This window comes from Xenopus laevis, chromosome 8S (genome assembly GCF_017654675.1).
Source record: "Xenopus laevis strain J_2021 chromosome 8S, Xenopus_laevis_v10.1, whole genome shotgun sequence".
Taxonomy (NCBI): Eukaryota; Metazoa; Chordata; class Amphibia; order Anura; family Pipidae; genus Xenopus; species Xenopus laevis.
The window spans coordinates 30,992,551-31,017,886 of NC_054386.1; the positions used below are offsets into that span (position 1 = coordinate 30,992,551).

Genomic DNA, 25,336 nt, shown 5'->3' on the forward strand with positions numbered 1-25,336 from the left:
CAGATGTTCTTTGTGCAAATTGCACTGAATTGTAGAATGATGTACAGATACACCATCTGCACATGTTCTTGCAGGTCTTTGGAGGTGATCTTTGGCTTGTTTGTAACCATTCTCACAATCCTCCGCATATGCCGCTCCTGTATTTTTCTTGGCCTGCCAGACAAGGGTTTTACAGCAAATATGCTTAAAGCTTTCCTCACAAGGAAACTTCGGGCGACTTCATTGCGAGTGCATTGCCGCAGTCGATTTTAGATCATTTTAGCATGCGGAAGGCAGGGGAAGGCAGTTCGGGGAGATTGTCGTGCTGAAGAAGAGGCGATTAAATCTCCACAAATCTGCCTGTGTGCCCATGTCCTAATTAGCAAAGAATTTGATTTCCCATCATTAAAGGAGAAGGAAACCCAGTCGGCGCAAAAACCCTCTCCCCCTCCCGTGTGTTGCCCACCCTCCCTCCTCCCCCCTGGCCTACCTGTCCCGCTGGGCAAATGCCCCTAACTTGTTACTTACCCTTCTGCGCAGGTCCAGTCCACGGAGTTCACAGACGACATCTTCTTCCACGCGATCTTCTTCCTGCTTTGACCGGCGTTTAAGCGCATGCGCAGTACAAGCATTTCGCCGGTACGGATCTACTGCGCATGCGCCAAAAGTCACAAAGTTTTCCGATTTCGTGACTTTTGGCGCATGCGCAGTAGATCGTACCGGCGAAATGCTCCTACTGCGCATGCGCCGGTCAAAGCAGGAAGAATATCGCTTGGAAGAAGATGGCATTGGTGAATTCCGTAGACCTGCGCAGAAGGGTAAGTAACAAGTTAGGGGCATTTGCCCAGCGGGACAGGTAGGCCAGGGGGGAGGAGGGAGGGTGGGCAACACACGGGAGGGGGGGAGGGTTTTTGCTCCGACTAGGTTTCCTTCTCCTTTAAGTCATTGACTTCCCTAAATAAAGCGCAGCACCCACATCTCTATCTCCTTTGTACTTGTTTCTTTGTTTCCTCTTTACATTTCATTGTTCTTTCCAAAGGCCGGAGCCATGTGCCGGGGTGGCTCGATATACGTGTCGGTGTTGTGCGACAATATCACCACTGAACGCCGTGCCGGCTCTCGGATACACGCGCCAGGACATCAGGAACAGGAGCTGGGGATGTTATTGCCGCTGCCCTTTTGTTCTTGTCTTATCTCCATGCAAATTGTCATGTGTTACATTGTGATATTATTCTGATAACCTTGGCTCAATCCTTACAGCCTGACAGGCAGCCGCTCTCCTTACACCAGCGTGGTGGGGGACATTGGCAGGGTCTTCTCTGTCCTATTGAACAGTCTATTTAAACTCCTTGCATTAAAGGAACAGTAACACCAAAAAATGAAAGTGCTTTAACGTAATGAAAATATCATGTAGTGTTGCCCTGCACTGGTAAAACTGATCTGTTTGCTTCAGAAACACTACTATAGTTCATATTAACATGCTGCTATGGAGCAATGGCGGAAATTGAAAAACGGCTATATGGCACAGGTTAACTAATGGATAACAGATAACACCATTAGACAGACAGAGCTTATTTGCTATCTGCTGTGTAAACTGAGCCTTTTCTCCTTTGAATGGCTGACCCCATGGCTACACAGCAGCTTATTTATATAAACAATAGTAGTGTTTCTTAAGCAAACCCAGCAGTTTTACCAGTGAGGGGCAACAGAACATTATATTTTCATTACTTTAAAACACTTATTTTTTGACGTTACTGTTCCTTTAAAGAAAAACTAAAGCTCTCACACGTGTGTGGTTTGGATATGGGAGGAACATTGACAATTATTTCTTTAGAAAGCTCTGGAAAGAACTAGAGCTAAAAGCACTCCTGCGCCCCCAGCATGGCAGAGCCTAGTGCCACCCACAGACAGTACAGATGGGGGGTCACTGACCCCATCTAAAAAAACAAATGCTCTGTAAGGCTACACATTTATTGTTATTGCTACTCATCTTCCTATTCAGGCCTTTCCTATTCATATTCCAGCACCTTATTCAAATCAATGCATGGTTGCTTGGGTAATTTGGATCCTAGCAACCAGATGGCTGAAATTGCAAACTCGAGAGTTGCTGAATAAAAAGCTAAATAACTCAAAAACCACAAATAATAAAAGTTCATTTAAAGGTGAACAGTGAACCTGTTTCTTATTGATTAGTTTTACATTCGCTCTGGTGCCACCACTTGACGGTAGAACAGAGTTCGCTGCTGCCGATTCTCATCGCCTTTCATTGGAAAGAGTTTGGGCTCCGTCTCCTGCTCGCCGGCTTCTGTCACTTGTTCCTACACACTGGAGTCCTGCTGGGAGATAATCAGGATAAATGTCTCCATCCTCCTGATTAAACATGATCTATTTAACATTTTAATCAGCCCCTAAGCGAGACCAGAAGAAACAGTTTCCTTATGTGCTCGGCTTTTGGACGCATTTTACCGCCACGGAATATGAGTATATGGATGTAGCACCACTGAGCTTCCCCCAATAGGGTAATCTCACATCCCTAGTTCCACCCAAAAACTGTTTAACCCTTTCCACAATGCAGCCGTCATGGGGAGGATCTGTGGGTTGTAGTTCTATAACTACTCCCCTTCTTTATGTCTTGCTGCATATTTACTGCATTGAGCCTGGAGGTGCCCATAACTCTTTTACCTGTGAGATCAGGAAGCTAAGCTAAGCAGAGCAGGACAAACCACTGACATGTAATGTGTATAAGTACAGCACCTTAAAATTAAGGAACTAGATTAATAGAAGAACAAAATGTTTCCTGAGGCCCCAGTGTGCAGGTGTCTGTCAGTCTGTCAGTCTGTGTGCAGTTGGGTGAAGGCCAGGCTGCAGTGTTAGTATGAGATGTCGGGAGTGAGATGTCTGGGAGTTATAAACCCGTATTAGACAGATCTAGAAAGAGAAGCTTAAGCCAAAGTCTGGCTCTGTTGGGTTTCATCTCTTTTTGTCTGTCAGGCGGTTCCATGGGGAATTCCTTTCCGGCTATTAGAGCCTGATGCTTTGTTACTGTATCTGCACTGCCACTTGCTTCCCTCTGCTTCTCTGCTGCTCTGAGCAATTAAATGAGAACGTCTAAACCCTTGTGCATCGTCCTCGCTATGATGTCACTGCGCTGATGCATGTTGCGGCACTTTATGACACTCTGTGTGATTTGTCATAGATCTGCACCACAGCAGCAGCAAATAGGGCCCCTGGGGGGTGCTGCACTTCCTTTGGGATATTTGATTAAGGTGTCAGCTTGACTGAAACTGCCGTATTCATTGGTTAACAAAGGATGATGGGAGCTGTAGTTCATGAAAAGTGCAGGTAGTATTTACCTCCTATTTCAGATTGCATCTGTATCCCTTCCTGCTAGGATTAAAAATTTATTGTATATATATTTAATTGATATTTCAATGGGTGAGTGCAGTACAGCATCTGCCCCTGGTGTACTGCTGGCCCAGACCAGTCTGACCCGGGTGCAGTACCCTCCTATGGATATGTACTGTATCAGTCTATGGTATGGATACAGTACCAACTATGAGTGCAGTACCCTCCTATGGTTATTATCGTATATTGTGAATATCTGGCAGTTGCACCTTGCTGGCAGCGCTGCCCTGGGGAAGATGCCCCTGCCAGACTTTCCCATCATTTAATCACAGAGGGCTTATCTGTGCAGCTTTAATGGGAACCCTGTTCTCGCAAATGTCTTTGTGCCGCTCCGGACAAGCCGGATTAGCAGATCACCTGCCAACTTAGCCCATCAATCACGCTACATCCGTGTGTCCCCCAGGAGGCTGTCTATTGGCAGGCATTGTGCTGGCAGTCACTTATCTGCCCAACGCTCCCCGAAAACCTGTTGATGGTTTGTAATATAACCAGCTGTTTTGCAACCCAAGGGCTTTGTGTCAGGGGAACTCCTGGGCTCAGAGTAATGGATCAGATGTCCTGTCTGTGTATGGCACCCCCTGCTCTATACTTCATGTAATATTAGATATGTGGCACCTTGGGGCCATTTGCATTACAATGTTCTGGGATCTGGTGGTGCTGAGTAACACTGTGCCAATACGGCTCATGTGCCAACCTGCTTCTGGGAATAAAAGTTCCCATTGTCCTAGAGCTGTGCCGGGGACAATGGCCTTGTCCTACCACCTGAGCATCCTAAAATTGAAATGGTCCAGATTAAAAGTCAATGGTACATTGAGTACATTCAGCAGAAGCAATGATGTAACCTGCACATTGTGCCACATTCACTACGGTTAGGGCCCCAAAAAGCAAAGAGCCCCACTGGCACAAAGATGTCGCTATATATGATGGTACTCTCCCTCCCTGCCTGCCTGTAGTCGGTTACTTTGTTTCCAAGCATATTCCTTAATGAAGGCGCATGTTGTCTGCATATTGCCATGAAATTGATGATGGGTTTCAAATTAGATTAAATTTCCAGAGAGTCATTGCAGCCGGTGGATGGATTCTGCTTGAACAACAAAGGATAAGTTGTTGCAAAGCAGGAGACCCCCATAGTGGCATGGGACAATAAAAATATACGAGGGGGTGGGTGCCTATATATTGTTAGAACTACAAAGAGGGAACATTGCTTCAGCCACAAAGAATGGCTCAGATAGACCAAAGGCTTTGGTGGCACAACTTGAAGGCCACTTAGTGGAAGATTTGGGTTTGCTCTCCTGGATATTCCTGGAAGCCCAGTTTAAAGGTCAGGTAGGGTTGCAACTTGGGATGAACACTTACTGGGTGAGTGGTTTCCATTGCTGCCTTAGAGTGCTGGGGTCCTGAGTTCAATTCTAAGCGTGGACACTATCTGCAATGATTGAGGTCTTCCTCTTGGTTCTCCAGCTTGGAGCTCCACTCAGTCCACTAAAAATAAAGGTCATTAACCTTGGAATTATGGATAAATGACTGAACAAAGTTGTCATCTATCTGTAACCATGGTATAAGCCTGACCAAATGTTGGACCTCAAAGCGGATTTGAACCCAAAAAGCCTGACGACCTCTGGGTGCAAGAGAAGACATTATGACAAGCATCAAGTTGCCATTGTTATCCTAGAATCTTAGGTCCAGGACACAGTGGTTGTTTAATTGGGTTGATTTAACCCCTCCAAATTATCATCTCTTAAAAGAATGCAGAATCGTGAGATTATCGTCTGTCATTAATGGGAGAAAAAAAGCCCAAAACTGATAACCCCCCCCCTGCTGTGAATCACTGCTGTGTGACCTTTACGGAGCATAATCCATATGAAGCAGAAATGTTCGACACAAAGGCTTCTTGTAAAGGGTTTATTGCCCTAATGGACATTAGCGAGCTCAGTGAACGGTGGGAAATAACTGATATCTGGGGATGCGCCACTTTCCCAACACATCGACGACATGAGCTCAAGGGCATCTACTGGGGCACATGAGGTCTGTGTTGGGGGGTTTGATTCCATTTCTTTACTAAAGGGGAAGTTAACCCTACAAAGGATATGACATTGACCGCGGCAGCATGAAGTTATTTTCATTCCTATTCTGACTTTTTCTAAAACGTCAGGTTCACCCTGGAGCATTTATAAAATAAAACACAGGCCCTGCTTACAAAGGAGGAATATTTCCCCTTGAAGAGAGCAACCATCACAAAGGCAAATACCCATAGCAAATGTTCTCATACGCTTCCCCTTTGACCTATCAGGTGCTTGAACACTCAGGCTTATCTCCTGCGACACTCATGAATCAATTCAGCATCTAGAGGCTCCGCTTGTGACAGGGAGGTCAATTATTTCCTAGATTTCCCAGCCAGCCCCCCCACATACACACAGTTTCACCCCCTCCGAGATCCTTGGGATGAAGCTGATGTCAGACTGGATTAAGCTTTGCAGACTCTCTCTCTCCCTTCATTCATTTCTGGGCCCTGGAGGAAACTGACTTGTACTACATTGTTTCAGCAGTCAGAACCAGAGAACAGAAATGGCCAGACAGACACTGCTCCCAAATAGCAATAATAGTTACACAGAACTATAAAGCCAGTGAGAATGAGGAATGAATGGATTTTGGGAAGTTGTAGGAGTCAGAGGCAGCAGTGCAGAGAAAGGGGCAGACACAATGATGGTTACACAGAACTATAAACCCAGTTAGAATGAGGAATGAATGGATATGGGGAAGTTGCATCAGGAGTCAGAGTAGGGTTGCCACCTGGCCGGTATTTTACCAGCCTGGCCGGTAAAAATTATGGTTGATCCCAATGTTATTAATAGGGAAAAAAGATAAATATATAAGAAGGCCGGTATATTTTTCCAGAAAATGTGGCAACCCTAAGTCAGAGGCAGCAGTGCAGAGAAGAGAAAGGGACAGACACAATGACAGTTACACAGAACTATAACCGCAGTAGGAAGTTGTATCAGGAGTCAGAAGCACCAGTGCAGAGAAAGGGACAGACACAATTACAGTTACACAGAACTATAAACTCAGTGAGGAATGAATGGATATTGGGAAGTGGCTAAGAGTTACAATTTCTCTCATTAGGCAACATATTTGGGTTTACATCTCCTTTAATTCACAAAACGCAGAAACACACTTTGAAGCCACTAATTAAAGGCGCAGTAGAACGATCACACGGAGAACAATCTCCAGACAAAGTGGGGAATGTGAGAAAGTTTGTTTTTTATATGCCAGCGGGGAGTTGGCACTGCCACATTCATTTCAGTTCAATTATTGTGCTGGGGAACAGGCCCAGAAAGGGAACTAGGAGGGACGCGCAGATGTAGGTCAGTGTTTTACTGTATGGCAGCAGCTATTTTATTAAACCAGGCCCCTTCTCTCCCAATTCAGTGCTTGGAATTGTGGGTAAATATAGTGCCAAGTCTCAGTGATGAATTACGGTGCCAAATGCAGCAATAAAATAATATATATTGTTTTCTTTAAATGACTGCCTATGGGGGATTTTATGGCAGCACCCACCCCAGGCAGAAAGGGAAATGACTCACCTGCTATTAATGGGAGAAGTTGCTTAGAATATTATTTTCTTTCACTGTTTTTGGGTGGAGTTCCCCTTTAAAGCCACTAGGTCGTTAACCCCCAGCTCTCAACCTGCTTTCCTTCTAGTAACCCATAGCAACCAATCAGATTCTTGCTATCATTTATTCCAACTGCAGCAGATCAGTAAGAACAAACTGCTGATTGGTTGCCAGCAGTTACTAGCCCTGGGGCAAACTATTTAAAACATCCATTTGTTTTTAGTTTGTAATGAGGTTGTCAGCTTGATGAGACTAATCACTAACGATGCAGAGAGGCCTCGCCCAGTCCTTTTGTTTTTATTGCTTATTGGGCAGGAGACAAGGGGGGGTGCCCCAAGTGGGGGAGGTGCCCAGACGTACTGGAATATGGAATATCAGGAACTCGTAGTATCACTCATGTATTATAAGGGATAATGTACCCCCTACTGTAAATAAGGAGATTAGAAGTCACTGGGGGGTTCTGTGACCATATAAAGGAACAAGGCTGCAGGCTGAGTTATATAGGGAACTCGGAGGATCACTCATGTATTATAAGGGATAATATACCCCCTACTGTAAATGATAAGGATATTAGAAGTGACATCACATCATAACTGATGACACATTTATAAGAATATATTTTAAGGACTGTTCATGGCTTTTGGGAATTACTGGTGGGTGAGTAAGGGCCTCTGTATAGAATAATCAGTGGTCAGGTAGTACCGGAACCACAAAGCAATGGAGTGGAATCAGTAGGCTGTGAATAAACAGGGGCAGTCTTTCCTTTGCTGGTTACTCATTAAAAAAGCTGCAGCAGTTGCAGTCAGACTTTCAGTTCATTCCGTCGCTGGGAGCCAGAATTCCGTGGGACGAAGGGAACACAAATAATGTTGGGCAGCAATGCAATTTGTGAAAATCTGATGAAGTGTAGAGGAAGGAGGAGATCCCCCGGCGCATTGTTGTATTGGAAAGAGGAGACTGAGCTTTAATGAAACTTTCTGAGCAGCAGACACAGCCCTTGTAATGTGTATTGTCTCACTCATCTGTGACCCCATCTAGCACTCGGAGAGGGCCAATCTGCTTTGATGTGCACACTACTATATAACCAGGCAATATTTATTTGCCATTAATGGACACAGAGTAAGATGTAGAGGAATGTTCCCCTGCCATTAGAATACAGTGTATCATCAGGATACAGAGTATAACAATCACTTCCTGTTGGATCAGTCCCAGTTTGGCTTTGGCAGAGCTGATGCACCTACTGGCACCCTAGTTGCTGACCTCATTGGGTGCTTCTGATTCAGACTCCCGTAATAGCACTTGGGATTGCTCTAAATGATCTAATTTCCTACCTGTTGCACCCGGCCCTAGAACTATATCCAACACATCAGCAGAACCCTTGGCAGTCACTGACTGGACTGACTATTTGATGGATCCTGTGCCAGAACATATGGGGAGGAGTGGCTGATTAATAGGTAATTGCCCAAGAGCATCTGCAGCAGCTGAGGCATTTGCAGAGCTGACACTGATTGGACAAACACAGATCAAAGAACTTTAATCAGAGGATCTGCTTGTGTTGGACTGGGGCACCTGGGGCCCACCGGAGATTCCAAGGGCCCCCCATATGCTTATTTTGCTTATTTAAGTGGAAATCAAGGGCCATGTGCACACAGCGTGTAAAATTATTTGGTGCCAAATCAGCACAATGAGCACCCTGGTGGGTCACATCAGCAATGGGCTTTGCAGTCTGCACAACTGGATTCTGAGAGTTGTGGTTCAAGAGCACCATAAGCGATATAAATGAATGAGCTATTTGGTCTCTGTAGCTAAATATATGTCAGGAGCTGCTGGGAGTTGTCCAGGCCCGGACTGGGTTCCAGCAAATGCCAGAGGGGCTGCTCTAAAATGCCACAGACAGTAATTTTTTTATTGGGCTATTTGGGCCTCTCTGTATTTGGAATGCCGGGGCCTATTTTGTCTCCCAGTCCAGTAGAAGAGAACAACAGGAGGGTCACAAGTTGAATGTAAATGGCACTACTTAGTGACAGGAGGGTCTAAGGGCAGGGGCACAAAAAACTACTGGGGGAGATTAGTCGCCCAGTGACAAATCGCATCTTCTTCGGGCGACTAATCTACCCGAATTTAGATTCTAGCCGTCAGGGAGGCAGTTGGGGGAGATTTGCAGGCGGGGAGTCAGTTTGGGGAGATTAGTCGCCCGGAGAAGAAGCGATTTGTCGCTGGGCGACTAATCTCCCCCAGTAGTTTAATAAATAAATATTTTATTTATTTTAAAAACTGCTTCCCCTATAATTGGGGGGGGGTTAAAAGGCTGATGAATGTAAGTGTGAGAATGTAAGTGTGCCAAGGTGTAACCTGAGCACTGTCCTGTCTCTTTAAGAGTGTCTGCACTTCCAACTGCACTGGGACAAAGAGCATTGTATAGGGGCGGGGGAGAAACCAGTGGAGCCCTTCCCCAAATCCTTACAATGCCCGAGAAGGGAAAGCAGAGCCTTTCCTACATTTCTAGGGGGCAGCAGTCAGCTCCAGGAATCCAGCTCCCTCCACTGCAGAGGAAGTCATCAGTGGGAAGGGATGTGTGCCGGGATTTGCCTCTAATACTCTCCCAGCTCTAGGAGCCACAAAAACAACGACTAAATGCAACTCTGCTGCTGGGGGGATTCCAATCCGGGCTGGATCTATTTAGGATTACTGCTGCTTGACGTGATTGCTGGGGTAGAACACTGGGTGAGTCCAATTATATATTCTCTACACCATAAGTGCTGCCTGGCATGAGCAAACACATGAATACAAGGAGCGTATACAGTGTACTATATCTCTCTCTATGTCTCTCCATCTCTATACAGTATGTCTCTATCTCTTTATTTCTCTCTATCTTTCTATATTTCTCTATATGTCGCTATATATTTCTATATCTGTCTATTTTCTCTATATATATCTCTATATGTCTCTATATATGGGGGCAGAGGAATCTCAGTGTTCCTCCGCTGCAGATTGACTTCTCTTTTACAACTAAACACCAAGCAGCCGTGACAGCTGGAGGGCTGGCATCTGTCTCCATGAAAGGTACCAAAAAAAGGAAAAAAAACCAAAAGGGCAGAAAGGAATGTGGCTGTAGACAGGAGCCCCTTCCTTTCCCCAAGTCACTTTGCACTAAGCAGATGCCTTCTGTGCACTGGAAACTTCATGTCTTTACAAGATCACTTGCCTTTCCATAAGGAAGGGGGGGGGGCTCTTGTTAACACTAGAATAGTGACAGACCTGTGTACTGCTGGATTTGTTTTGTTTAACTATTTCTGTGCCAGCTCTGCAACACAAAGCAGGAGAATTGACAAATAGAGCTGATATACGCCACAGAGCTGTATTAAAACAGTAGAGGAGAGGCCCCAGTTCCCAAGAGCTAGCCCTCTAGATTCTAGGAGTATACTGTTAACTCTTTCCCCCAAGTGCCACTTGTGATCACTTTGCCTTGTGCTCATTGGATTAGTACAGGGTTTATTGTAAGGGGGTGGGTCTCTGTATTCTCTATTAATAAGCAGCATGGGGGGCTCATGTCTAAATCCTGACCCTAGGTTATGATTCACCTGGGTATAACATTGTTATTGCTGTGATGCCTGGGAAGATGCCACCATGCAGAGGTCCTTCTTGCCGTGACAACTCCCTGCGCCCTCAGCCTCCCCATCGGCACAGATTACGGATTGTGCACCTAATGAGGGTTTTCTAATTCACGGCGCTGATCAAGTGCTCCTCGTTAATTAAGGTATTAGTTGCCTATGGCCACACAGTGCTGAAGTCATGATCCCCAAATGTCACTGTAGTGTCGCTCTAATGAGACGACGTGTTGTGACAAGCTGCGTCCCAGTGAACGATCACTCTCTCTCCGTTAGACATTTGCATGTCTCCAATAAGAATCTGTGTCACTCATTGAGCTGCCCCGTCACATAGCTGATGGCTTTGTAGAACAGCCTCCATTGAACACAATCAGGAGATAAGGATCTCACCGACTTATTGTGATACGCTAATGAAGTTTGTACGAGCTGGGGGGGGGGATGCTGAGCAGTTACAATCAGAGGTGAACTACACTTCCCAGCATCCTCTTGGTATGCCTGATGCACCGGGTGCTTTGGGAATAAATGAAAAATAATATTGATGGCTCAGCAGAGAAATGGAGATGAATGATGTCATTAAAACTTCGTTATGTCAATCGCTATTGTACAAGAGTTTGATCCAATTAAAGGAGCGCACGGACTGGATTCAAAGATAAAGGGTAAATAGACTCTAGTTCCATAAAAAGATCGATTGTTGGGTAGCGTTTTTTCATTGATGAGACTTTCCATAATGCAACCTAACTTGTGCCTCATCCGTTGCCTTGGGAACCTTGACCCCCATTCAAGGCAGTTGCCCTTGAATCTTATTCTTCATATACCCCCAAGGGGGGCAGCAATAGGGAGCTCATAGCAAGCGGCTCCTGGGGAGCGATTAATAAAGACCCATACATATGGGATCCATGGAAAGGTTGGGCTTATTGTAAGTGGGTGGTGTTTAGAGTGAATCAGTCATATGACTGGTGCAGGTGGAGTGTGGGGGTTTAGGTCAGATGAGGCCATAGCTAGGCATGTCTTCCCATAAATATGCCCCCCACCAAGATGTGTAATATGGAAACCATATATGATGATCAATGTGTTAAGGCAATGGACTCCAGATAACCTATTTCTAGGTTCTGATCATATGAGCTTGCACTTAGTAATAGAGTGGAGCTGCCATGTGTATATGTCTCCAGCTTGTGAGCAGGCATGTGTGTCTGTGTGTGAGCGTCTGGATCCCATCAGAGCTTTCAAATCATAAAAACATTGGGTGGGTTGCCATGCAGGATTTAAGGCTCAGGCAACTCAGAATTCAAGTAGGCACTCCAGTTACAATCAAGGCACATGTTACTGTTCAGCCTGCCAAGGGGGAAGCAATTTAACGTGACCTCCCCACTTCCTGTTTAGCCAAATTGGAAAGAAAATGAGATGTGCAACTGACATAAGTTTCCAACAGCATACACATGACAACTGGGTGCCTTGCACTGCTACTAACTGCCATCCTGCTCCCACTGCCAGATACATGATAAGAGCAGAAGGGTAGGGGATTGTCTGGTGGACAATAGGGTCAGTAGGGCCAGTTTTATCTTGTGCCATTCAATGGAGCCAATTTCCATGACAAAACACACATGAATCACAGGAAAAGTCAGACCTCAAACAGGATCCTATAAAGCAACATAGCTGGGTGGCCCGTGCAGTACAATGATAATCCCATCAATCAATGGCCCCTGTTCAATTCTGTTCTCTATTGCAGGGATTTCCAGGTGGCTTCCCTCAAGCTGTTCCAGGACTACAGGCAAAATAGCCTGCTGCCATAGTGTTTCCCTTGGACAGTTCAGCAGGAGTGACCATACTTTACTAATGCGAGGTCAACCTTTAGTGATGTTGTCCTATTATGATTTACATCCATAAAATATTGATTTATAAGAAAGTGTATACAGTATTGCTACAGTATATTTACAAAAAAAAACTATTTCTTCTGTAATCTTAACATAATAAATATCTGAATGATAAACATGAAACTGTAGGGTAATTTAGTCAAGCTGTTTGGTGACAATGTCTTGAAATCTACTGATCACCAGCTAAAGGTCTACTGGTAGATATTGATCTACCTTTTGGACACCCCTGCAGTAATGTGTGCCCAGAACATTCCTTCTCTGTATATTTGTATTTATACATATGGGAAGAGGTGCCGTATTGACAGGGCCAGAACTAGGGGTAGGCAGAGTAGGCACGTGCCTAGGGCGCAAAGCTGGGAGGACGCCAGGCACGTACCTCCTTTGTCGTCTACCCCAAGTTCGGTTCCCTTCTCTGCCCGACTCTCTGCATTTCTTCTTCAATTCACGCATGTGCATGTGGGCGCAAATTTGCGCATGCGCACGCGAAACAGGCGCTGCGACTGCCGGGCCTGCCCAACGTGGCCCGGCATTGCGTATTGATTACCTTAGACAGTACAGTATGAGGGCATTGTGTGCCCAGAACATTCCTTCTCTATATATTTTTATTTATACATATGGGAGATGGGAAGTGCCATATTGATTATCCTTAGACAGTACATTATGACGGTATAGCTTATTGTGTGCCCAGAACATTCCTTCTCTGTATATTTGTATTTATACATATGGGAGATGGGAGGTGCCATAATGGGTTCCTTAGACAGTACAGTATGAGGGTATAGCTTATTGTGTGCCCAGAACATCCTTCTCTGTATATTTATACATGGGAGGGAGCTGCCATACATATCCCTTATACAGTTAAGGAAATAGATGACTAATAAAGTGATTGCAGGCCCAGGAGCAAGACATCGGCAGAGTATGTATATACCCCCACATGGAATCTGTCTCCCACCTTGAGAAACACATTTCCCCCCCCTCTTGGCAGAACGGGTGCCGTTTTTCTAAAGAATTTATCTCAGTATTTATTCTGCTATATTAAAGCTTTTGCCGTATCTCTGCGGTGCCTGATTTATGGCTTCTTGGCTAATTACAATGGTCATAAATAATCACCAGGAGAAGAAAACAAAAGGGTTTATGATTAGAGATGCCCCCACCTCATCCGACAGTCGCATTTTTTCTACACTGAATGTGCTGATAGGGGTCCCGGCACAATGATTGAAATTCCTATTAGAAATCAAATATATCCTATTCCTATGTATAGCCTTATCCTCTGTTTTGGGGGGTTGAGTGTCTGAAATCCCAGAGTGGAACCTGTATCAGGCTTGTGGTGGGCACCTTAGCATGGGCCTGTTAAGTAAACCATAACAACCAATCACATGACAGCAATCAGAGCCGGGCCACGCTGGCCAGGTGCCCTAGGCAAGCCGGCCAGTCGCGGCGCCGTTTTAGAGTGCACATGCGCAAATTGATACTCGCATGCACTAATTGGAGTTCTCGCGCATGCGCACAAGCGCAAAAAAAGGTAAAAATAGAACAAATAGTTGCGCAGAGAAGGGACCCGGACTTGGGGTAGGCGACAGAGGCGGTACATGCGCAAATTGATACTCGCATGCACTAATTGGAGTTCTCGCGCATGCGCACAAGCACACAAGCGCAAAAAAGGTAAAAATAGAACAAATAGTTGCGCAGAGAAGGGACCCGGACTTGGGGTAGGCGACAGAGGCGTTACGTGCCTGGCACCCCCCCAGCTTTGCGCCCTAGGCATGTACCTACTCTGCCTACCCCTAGTTCCGGCCCTGACAGCAATCTGGAGCCAATGAAAGTGATGAGCACATTTCATGGCATGGGTCGTAACTGTCCCCAAACCAGTTTTGCTGATGCTGCTGCATATATTATACCCCAGCCCCAGTACAGGATTGGACTGGGCCAGTGGGACACCGGGTAAAAACCCAGTAGGCCCAGCTGACCCAGACCCGCACCCTTCTGCTGCCCCGGGCTGAAGGAGGGGGGGTTATGTTAGAAGCCCCGTGGGCTTTGGACCCTTCAGTCCACCATTTGCCCCAGGTTGGAAAAAAGCTTGGAGTTACAATACTGGATATGGTAGTACAGCGCAACTGTAATTCTCTTACTGCTTTGCCCAGTTGATCTGTTTAGTGCTTTACACTTTTTATTAGAATTTACAGTGCAATAGTGGGTGTGTGCCTCTGTTACTGCTTTCCTAAGTGATTAGCGCATGTTGTACAGGGGTGGGTGCCTCTGTTACAGTTTTGCCCAGCTGATTAAAAGTACAATGCAGCTTGAGGGTACATGCCACTGTTAGTGCTGCCCTACTTGATTAGAAAGTCAGATATAACTGTGTGTGTGTGTGTCACAGCTAATTATGATACAATTATGATACATGAATGTGTGCCACTATTATTGCTTGCCCAGTGTATCAGAATATTCAGTGCTATTGTGGGTGGGTGACACTATTAATGTGTGGCCAGCATATCCAAATGTCAAAAATTTATATTTATATATTTTTTTTATATTATATTTATAGTTTTTCATTTCATGATGCCAGTTGTCTGGAACCCCTGGCCACATACTGCATGGCTGCAATGAGTTATAAAGTGCTTTCAGCTACTTGGAAAATAATTATGGAGAGAATGTTCACCCCCCCCCCCCCACACGTGCAAAGTAGGGGCATGGGAAATACTGCCGGGGCATGTTACGGAACCAGACACATCCGTCCCTGCACTTAGCAATTCATTTAGGCTTTAGCTACACGCTGCAGACTGTGCTGATTTCCGTACAGACACGCACTGATTACTACTTAGCCATTAAGTTGGCAGATGCGTCTGGTTTTAAAGTAGTGTTGTAAGGGAAAACACAGGGTCTTTCAGCCCTAGGTTCAAGTTTTAAGGCAGCAAATGGGAGTCACCCCAAATCTCACCCTGACTGCCCTTCAAACTAATCTCATATGGGAATCTGTAGCGTCTGTTATACAAGCTCACAGGCATTCCTGTCTATAAAGGCAATATTATCACTTTACCTTAGAGAGGTCTGACCCAGTTATGTTGCACCCAGTCACCTGCAGGCAGGACCGCCATCAGAAATCGCAGGGCCCCATACAACAAAATTTTCTGGGCCCCCTGGGCTGCACCCACCGCAAGCCCCACCTACAGGTCTGCCCTCCCCACCCCACAGGTCCGCCCCCCCACCACACAGTAAAAAAACAAAAAAAATATTGGTGGCTAGGGTTCCCACATGTTAATAAAAATAAAAAGATATTGGTGGTCAGGGCCCCCCATAAAAAAACATTTGTGGCCAGGGCCCCCCCATTAAAAAATATTGGTGGCTAGGACCCCACATGAGAAAAAAAAATCGGTGGCCAAAATTGGTGGCCAGGCCCCCCCCCCACATTATGAGAATATTGGTAGCCAGGGCCCCTTAAACATCCATGCCTTCCGAAGTCAGCAGCTCTCAGAAAGATGGGGGGCCCGGCTAATCAAGTAAGTGTGGCGTGGCCGGGCCCCCCTTACCCTCGGGGCCCACTACAACTCTCCCCCCTGTCCCCCCCTGATGGCTGCCCTGCCTGAAAGAGCTTTCACACCTTCCCTTAAAATCCCACACTGGTCTCAACTTGCCTTTTCTTAAATATTTCATCAGCCGAGCCTCAAATTCATCACCTTGGGAAGCATTTTTCTGCCCGACTTAAACATTACAACCTGTAGTACAGGCGTGCGTGTTGGGTTCTTGTGTGTATAGTCTCTGCATTAAAATGATTTTACTACTCTCTAAGGGAATCAATATGGCGCCTCCCTCTTCCTATATGTATAAATACAAATATACAGAGAAGGAATGTTCTGGGCACACAATATACTATATTACAATAGTCAGGAGAAACATGGTGCCCCAGAATAGTTAGTAGATAACTCAACAAATAGTAAATGTGGCCCGGGTGCTCCAGCCCCAGACCCCCAGCTTTAGGGAGCAATACAGCGAAGGATACGTAGAAGCAGCGCTGACCGGCACTCAAGCGGATCCACAGGACCAGAGAAGATTAGTTAAAAAATATTTTTATTTATAAAAAGTTAAAATATGTATATCATCTCCATCCGCCCTACTCATTTCGCACCCACTCGGGAGTCCATGACTAAGTGCCCTGAGTAGGTGCGAAACGCGTAGGGCGGATGGAGATGATATACATATTTTAACTTTGTATAAATAAAATATATTTTTTAACTAATCTTCTCTGGTCCTGTGAGTGCCGGTTGATCTTACACAATAAACTATACCCTCGTACTGTCTAAGGGAATCAATATGGCACCTCCTCCCATATGTATAAATACAAATATACAGAGATGGGTGTAAATGCAAGATAAGCTCTGGTTACATATAAGATAAGACCTTCCTTTGAATAAGAACATGGGAAATGAAGCTGTTGCAGTAAAACAAATAGATGGAGATGTTGGTGCCAGAGAGCAGCGGAAGAATTTGCCTTCGTATTCCAAGGGTTAATCCCTGAGTAATTTAGGCCATAAATAAAATCTGCCTAATGTAAACTTTAAATAGACAGACTTGGGAAGCGGCTGGATGTGGGGGCTGGAGAGAGCAGAAGCAATTGATTTTGACAAGCAAAGGCCCAAGGCAAGGAACCAGGTCGCTCCTAAAATATCCCTGTCCTGGCATGGGCTTTCTGTGTGTCACCGAAGAGCCAGCACAGAGATGCCGCTCATTTCAATCAGTCTCATTTCTTTTGAGGATTTCATAACCTTCATCTCTGAGCTCTCAATGCACTCCCCCTCCCCCTTCCCCGGAGCACTGGGAAAGCAGAATATCAGTTATAGAAATTAAACTGCCTATTTGGGGCTTTGCTGCGTGGTCTCTATTCCAGGAAATTGCAAGGCTTGTCATTCTAAAATACATGTTTATTTAAAGGGATGCGATGGGCACGTCACTTGTCCCTTTTATTGCAAAGACACGCTTTCTTTCTGTAGCTCAGCACATAATGTGTCCAGATTTCATTCAGTGACTGGACTGGGACGATGGTACCAGGAAGAAACTGCTGTATGAACATAATGTTCCTTTAGTCCAAACAGGGGAGAGGATTACAGCTGTCTCGAGGGTAATAGCAGCCATAGCAGGGCAAGATAAAGATGGCAGAATGGGAATGGAGACAGTAGGGCGAAGAGGGAGCAATGGTAGAAAAGAATGAAGATGTTAGACCAAGGTGGAGTTCAATATGGAGATGGGGATAGTAGGACAGGATAAAGACAGTAGGGCACAACAAAGGGCAAGATGGTAATGGAAGGAAAAGATTGAAAGAGTAAAAAAGGATAAAGATGGTTGGACAAGGTGAAGGTGGTGCAGCAAGATGGTGATGTTAAAATAGGATAGAGACATTAGTGCAAGATGGCAATGGTAGAACAAGACAAACAGTAGAGCAAGATGGGGATAGTGAACAAAGGATGAAGATGGTTAGTGGGTGTGGCAAGGCAAGATGGTGATAGTGGAACAGGATAGAGACAGTAGGGCTACATGGCTATGTTATGACAAGATAGAAACGGTAGGAATAGGCGCAGTTGGTAGAGCAAGATGGAGAAGGTAGGACAAGGTGGACAAGGCAAGGCAAGATGGCAATGGTAGAACACGACAGAAATTTTATTTATATTTATTTTTCTCTCAATTTGCGCTATAATGTCATCCCACCCCATTCCTTGGTTTGTATCTACCTTCCCTACTATAGGCACCATCTCTCCCTACTATACCTGCTATCCCACAGTCACACTCCCTTCCCAGAGACTATTATCCACTGTTACTATAGGCACCATCTCTCCCTACTATACCTGCTATCCCACAGTCACACTCCCTTCCCAGAGACTATTATCTCACTGTTACTATAGGCACCATCTCTCCCTACTATACCTGCTATCCCACAGTCACACTCCCTTCCCAGAGACTATTATCACAGTGCTACTAAAGGCACCATCTTTCCCTACTATACCTGCAATACCACAGCCCCTTCCCAGAGACTATTATCCCATTGTTACTATAGGCACCATCTCTCCCTACTATACCTGATATCCAACAGCCACACTCCCTTCCCAGAGTATATTTTCCCACTGTTACTATATATACCATCTCCCCCCACTATCCTACAGTCACAGTCCCTTCCCAGAGAATATTAATCCCCACTGCTACTATAGGCACCATCTCTCCCTACTATACAGCACCTGCTATCCCACAGCTACACTCCTTTCCCGGTGCTACTACTAGTGTGGTTGAGCAGCCTACACAGCTAGTGATAAACTACAGCGAAGACATTGACAAGTGGATTCCATATTGATCATGGCAGAATGCTAAATCTGCTGCCCATTAGTCTCTCTTCTGCCCTGCTAAACCAAATTGTTATTCTATGTGTCTCAGAAGGTAACTGATCCTATTATTTCCATCTTACTAACAACAAATAGGAGTCATTCTTCCTGAGTGCACAGGAACACAGTGAAAAAATTAGGACATCCTTGAGGCTTGGAATTAAAGTGCTGCCCCTAATGACATACCTTTCATATTCTTGGAAAAGAAAGATACTGTATAGGGAATAGGTAAGAGTAAATGTAAAGGGAAAGTGGGGCCTCAGTGTAATGCCCTGCGCTGATGTGACCTTCAGAGTTCAGAACAAGAGACCTGCCATTTCTGGGTGACAGGGTTGTCACATTTACTTAGTGGCAGAGCAAGCAACAGAGACTTCATTCCATGCTGGGATTAAGGCTCAGGTACAAGGTGCTAGAGAAATACTTGATTGTGTGCCCAGAGCATTTCTTCTCTGTGTATATATATATATATATATATATATATATACATATATATATATATATATATATATATATATATACATATATATATATATATATATATATACATATATATATATATATATATATATATATATATATATATACATATATATATATATACATATATATATATATATATATATATACATATATATATATATATATATATATATATATATATACATATATATATATATATATATATATAAAAACCTGTAGCACTCCCGTGCAGGCACCACTGTTCCGTCCCCCCTTTGTATTAGAAGCGGAGCAGACCAGTCTGTAAGGACATATTAGGGATGGTGAGTGGCTGCCCATGGGGGCGACCGGGTGAGTATTGATCTGCCAACTGCAATTAAGTCGCTGAAAATGAGATAAGGGCAGATGAATAAGAGTCTCCAGCAAAGCCCTAACAATGAAATACCTGGGGGGTGCCAGATCTCTTCCTCTTGGGCATTTATCTGACAGCAACGGCTCCCTGATATATTTTTAGAGGGAATGGGGCTCCACTGGTACACGAACCCTCTCAGAAAGCCCACTTAAAAGTTTCATTCATCAGAAATTAATTGTTGCTCAGAATGGGAGTCCCTTGTCGTCTTTCTGGGCCTCCCTATTGATTCTCTGTGAGGTCTCCATGATCAGCCATTTAATGGCATCACTGTTGCAAAGGGGCAGAGCCATATTGGTAAGAGGGATCAGAGAAGGCATGCTCGCTTTTATGAAGAGCCAACATTTTACATATTACAAATTCCATACAAATATTGATCGATACAGGAGAGGGCCCAAAGGGTTTGTCTTTCTATTGTCTAGCTATTTGCATGAAATGCGTGACGATTATGATGTTCCCAGCCCCGCCCCTCTGACTGTTTTATTTGGCAGATGAGCTGTGCCCATGACCTTGGAGTCGTACATTATTTTAAACAACGAGGAGCTCAAGATACTTGGCTTTCATTTCCAGATCTGTCACAAAGCAGTGAGTCTCCCACACGCTCATCCCCATTGTGTCATCATAATGATCTGGAGAGAAAAGAAAATCTATTTGCTACAGTGACAGACACAAACATCAACAAGTTTAAGAGAATGTGTCGGGTAAAAACGCCTCTCTCTGGGGACCCAGGAACAATCCAGCCTCGCATCCTGCCTTTGTGTTTTCCCGAGATTATATTCTGCTGCCGGAAAGTGCCGCACTTAGATTTATCTCCATATCACCAACGTTTAGCTTTGATATGAAAAAGAGGCATTGTGGGTATTGACAGTATCGGGCTAATGGATGGGGAAATAAATATTAGTTTCCTTTTTGTTTCTGCCTGGTACTTTTTAATAAACCTTTCCCGTAAACCAATTAGGATTCATTTACCCTTCAGCAGGGACATATACATGGCCAAAAGTATGTAGATCCCCTGCATGCTCAGCATTTCATTCCTAAAACAAGGATATTAATATGAAGTTGCCCCACACTTTGCTGCTTTAACTGCCTGGTGCTTCTTGGAAGGTTCTACTATATATTGTAACATTGTTGATTGGAGTTGCTTCCATTCAGCTACAAGAGCAATAGTGAGGTTGAGCATTGATGTTGGGGATCAGGTTCATGTCAGGGTTCCAATGTTGGAGATCAAACCTGGCTTTGATTCATCCCAAAGGGGTCCAGCTGGGTTGAGGTCAGGGCTTTGTGTAGGCCATTAATTTTCTTCCATTCCAATCTTGACAAATCCATCCTGTATGGGACAGTTGCATAATGAAAGGGCCACAAGAGCATTTCTCCTGAGCTTGATGTACGCCCCAAACAAAATGTTGAGGTGCTATTGTGTCCTACTGGCACATTGTCTGCTGGGTACCTAGCCTAGAAATAGAACACTCTTCCTCCGGCACAAATCTTCCAGAGCCTCTTGCATTGTTGCTTTTGAGGGATTGATTTAGAAGTTGCTGGTGTCAATGCACATCCATTGACATTGGCCCTGTTGTTCCTTGTGCTGTTCAATAATTGAGAACATCTAACTTGGGGGTGGGGGTTCTGGTTATAGAACGTTTTCTGCATAGTTGTAAATACACACGGCTCATGCCTTATTTATTGTTATTCATACACAATTCAGCAGCGTGTCGCGTTTGCTGCTGCAGGAAATAGCTGCACATTCCCACGCTCCCTCGTATACAACATATACAGTATTTATATCTATATGGCATTTCACGCTTCATTTTGCAGGACAGAACAACTGGGCTGTAGCTAAACATTTTGTTCCCATGTTGATGGCTGAGATACCAATGACAAAAGGGAAAGTTTGTGGGAGCACTCCATGGCTTAATAAAAATGTACTAAAATACAATAGAAGTGCTACTGATCTGGCCAAATTAACTACAGACATAGAAAAAAGAAGAAAAATTGATCAATGCACATTCCCTGGTCCCCTGTCATATCAGTACCGTATATACTCGAGTATAAGCCGACCCGAGTATAAGCCGAGGTACCTAATTTTACCTACGAAAACTGGGAAAACATATTGACTCTAGTATAAGCCTAGACACAACTACAGCCCTGTCTCCCAGCAGCGCACATTCTGCCAAAGCGACCCCCCAGCAATCAACCGGACTTCTTTGCAAAGTTGATGGTGACAGAGAATTGCCAAATGGATTACTGTGTGCACTGTCCCACTACCATGTGCAGAGGGCGCTGTGTGATATTGCGGTCACTGTTATTCTTTCATATAACCAACAGAGGGAACTGTGTGATATTGCAGTCACTGTTAATCTTTCATATAACCAACAGAGGGCACTGTGTGATATTGCAGTCACTGTTTATCTTTCATATAATGAACAGAGGGCGCACTGTTATTCTTTCATATAACCAACAGATGGCGCTGTGTGATATTGCAGTCACTTATTTTTTTATATAACCAACAGATGGCGCTGTGTGATATTGCAGTCACTGTTATTCTTTCATATAACCAACAGAGGGCGCACTGTTATTCTTTCATATAACCAACAGAGGGCATTGTGGGATATTGCAGTCTCTCACCTAGTGAACTGTTGGTATAGGAATGATTAAAAGTGACTGCAATCTCAACTACTGCCCGCTGACTCGAGTATAAGCCGAGGTAGACTTTTTCAGCACATTTTGGATGCTGAAAAACTCGGCTTATACTCAAGTATATACGGTAATCTATGCAGATGCATGTATTTACAAAGACAGGGGTTTTTTAGTTACAAAATTATGATATTGAGATACAAATGACCACTAGGGGTGCTGCTTCATTGAATTCTAACAATAAGCTATGCCTGTACACTTACCTGCCTTTTCCAAAGTCCCATTGAAAAATCACATATTTAATTCTGATAATACCAGTTTGCAATATTTTGTTGTTCATTGAGAGCAAAGTGTAAATAGGTTGAGCTCGTTATGATACAAGACTAACAGTCTGTTCATGTTAAATATAGGCTTTGTGTAAAGAAAGAGAGACTACAGTGCCTAGGGGACTAGCGTAGAGTAGCTGGTTGGACCCTGAGGACTGTGCTAGGAGGGAACAGATACACAGGGGCTCTGATCAGGCCTAGAAGGGGAAAGGAGAAGTGTTTTTGCGACACACTGTCCTATCGCTGGGCACCTGGTCGCCCAGTTTTATTTGGTAGGAGGCCTGGCCAAAGACTCTGTGGAACGTGCCACCTGGGGTAAGTCCCATCAGGAGCTGCAGGTTTTTGGTTAATTGTACAAGCCGCTCCTGCAACAACATGACTTGTCTTTGTCTCTGAGCCACCTGTGTCCCGAAGATCATTAGCAGCCTGGGGGGGAGGGCAGTTTAGGGCAGAGCAGACATCATGTGACTTTGTTTTTATCCAGATGATACCCTAGGGATGAATCTTTGCTGCAACCTCATCCTTGTGCGCTACTGTTCAGTCCCACCAACCAGTTGTGTTACAGGTTGGACAATTGTAGTGTATTATTCCATGTGCTGCAGGCTCACATTCATTGTATTACTGGGTTTTGTTGCGGTAGAACCCAAGGCTGGTGTATCCCTGACAGTTTCCTAGTTGCTTACTTTGTTGACAGTGCTCGTCACTAATCCTAGGTTCTGGTGTGGTTCTTTAGAAGACCTATGGTTCTCTTTCCCTCCAGGGAGAAGTAGTAATGCAATTGACAAAGTGACCTACAACTTCTTGCACCATACCTTCTGATTGAAGCATTTCTTAAAATTGTCAGGGTTCTCATTTTAATTCTCTAGAGCACCCTGCTGTTGGGACAATGCCCTTGTAGACATTGTCAGCAGATCTGGTTAGGCCCCCATTATGACTGATTGATGGCCTGGGGGCTAACTGATTGGACCATACTGATTTGGCCCAGTGTATTGGTGGCCAAAAGAAGTAATTGTTTGGTGACCTCAAGCTGTGATTTCTAATACCACTTGACCATCAAGGATCCTGTAATTAGGCAATTTTGGGGTGCCCCAAAATTGCTCTTTTTGGGGATAAAGAACTCATTGCACTTCTATGTACCTGATGTTTACCAGGGTTAAGCTGGTCATAGACACAAAGATTGAGTCTTATGCAAGGAAGGTTCGTAAGAAATTCGGTTTGTATGTGGATCATCCCAGCATTTTTCATACCATGGAGATCTGTTGTTTAGTCGATGGGACTAGATTTCTGTCAACTAACAATAATATCCTTGTATGTATTCTGATGAACATATCAATGGGCAACTGCCACTACTATTTGTTGGACATAACTTTGGCAATTGCTGTCGATTCATGGTCAGAACACCTTCCGATTGATTCTTTTTACTACTTTATTTATTCTGAATGGTTAGTTGTAAGCCGGGAGATTGTGACACACGATCGTTCATGGGACATAGGATAAAATCTGGACATCTATAGCCAGCTTTAGCCTTTCCTGTTGGTTCAGCATTGCATTCACAGCGACAGACACAAATCTGAGAACAATTTTTTTTCTTTAAATTCCAAATGTTGGGTTTTTTTTGTAAGAGAAGACTCCCCCTTCTCCTGGATACAAAAGGCAGATTAGGCAAGTTGTGTTCCTTGTTCTGCTCACCAAGGGGGCCTGTTGCAGCTCGTTATCAGTTCCCCACCCCCTCTCGCTCCCAGCCTTCCTCCTTCACTGTAATTATTTCCAGTCCTACAGATAAATGTGTGATGGGGAAAGAGGAAGTGATGCACATGAAGGCAGGCTGCTGCCACCACTGCTGAGTGATTGCTCTCCTCCCGGCATATGTATGGGGGCTGCAGCCGTTCACTGCACATTTGGAACTGCAGTCAAATCTAGCTCACTACAATATACAACATGCTTTACGGGATCCTGTTGGGCCTGGGAGTCTAAGACTCAGTGGGGGTCATATATCAATACTGGGCAAATTTGTCCATGGGCAGTAACCCATGGCAACCAATCAAATTGATGCATTCATTGTTCTACTTGCAGCTCACTTCAAAAAGCTAATCACTGATTGGTTGCTATAGATAACTGCCCATGGGCAAATTTGCCCAGTGTTGATAAATGAGCCCCAGTATGTCTGCCAAAGCCAAGTATTACAATTATTATCAGATACATTGTATTGAGGCAAATGAACAGTAAGATCACACACTTATTATGTAACTGCCCTTTCATTATGTGGCACTGTGCCAACTTTCTTAAAGATGATGTCCACCTAAAAATTTAATTCCTAAGGTGTTTCCCAATGTCCAATCATTCCTCCTTGTGTACAAAGCTGCTCCTTGCACTACTGAGTGAATTGTTTCTTCTGAATATCCCTGAAGAATAACCCTGGCATACCACCACCTTTAATGGTGCAGACATCACATTGATGCAGAACGCTAAAAATGACAAATTCCCCAAAACAATATCCAAATTCCTATTGCAGAACAATTCTTGAAGCAATTCATGTTGTGGATTTAACTTTCCCTTTAAGCAAGTCATTTTCTGGCAGGGTGTAGGATCTGCTCTTGGCTGAACGCTATCTATGAGATTTTTTTGTTTTAACTAAGTGCAGATTCTCGGAGAAGCCAAGAGCCAGGGACTGTCTGTATTAG

General features: G+C 44.4%; 1 protein-coding gene across 7 annotated transcripts in view; it reads left to right on the forward strand.

Moving 5' to 3' along the window:
- Positions 1–25,336, forward strand: part of LOC108699920 (disabled homolog 2-interacting protein) — a 254,554-nt gene that overhangs the window by 174,604 nt on the left and 54,614 nt on the right. The window contains exon 1 of one of the 7 annotated variants that reach the window (XM_041575187.1): positions 9,362–9,719. The exons of 5 other annotated variants lie outside the window; for them this stretch is intronic. The gene's annotated coding sequence lies outside the window, so the exon portion shown is untranslated. Of the gene's footprint in view, positions 1–9,361; positions 9,720–25,336 lie in introns of those variants that run through there. One more of the 7 variants, XM_041575186.1, reaches the window with a different exon arrangement.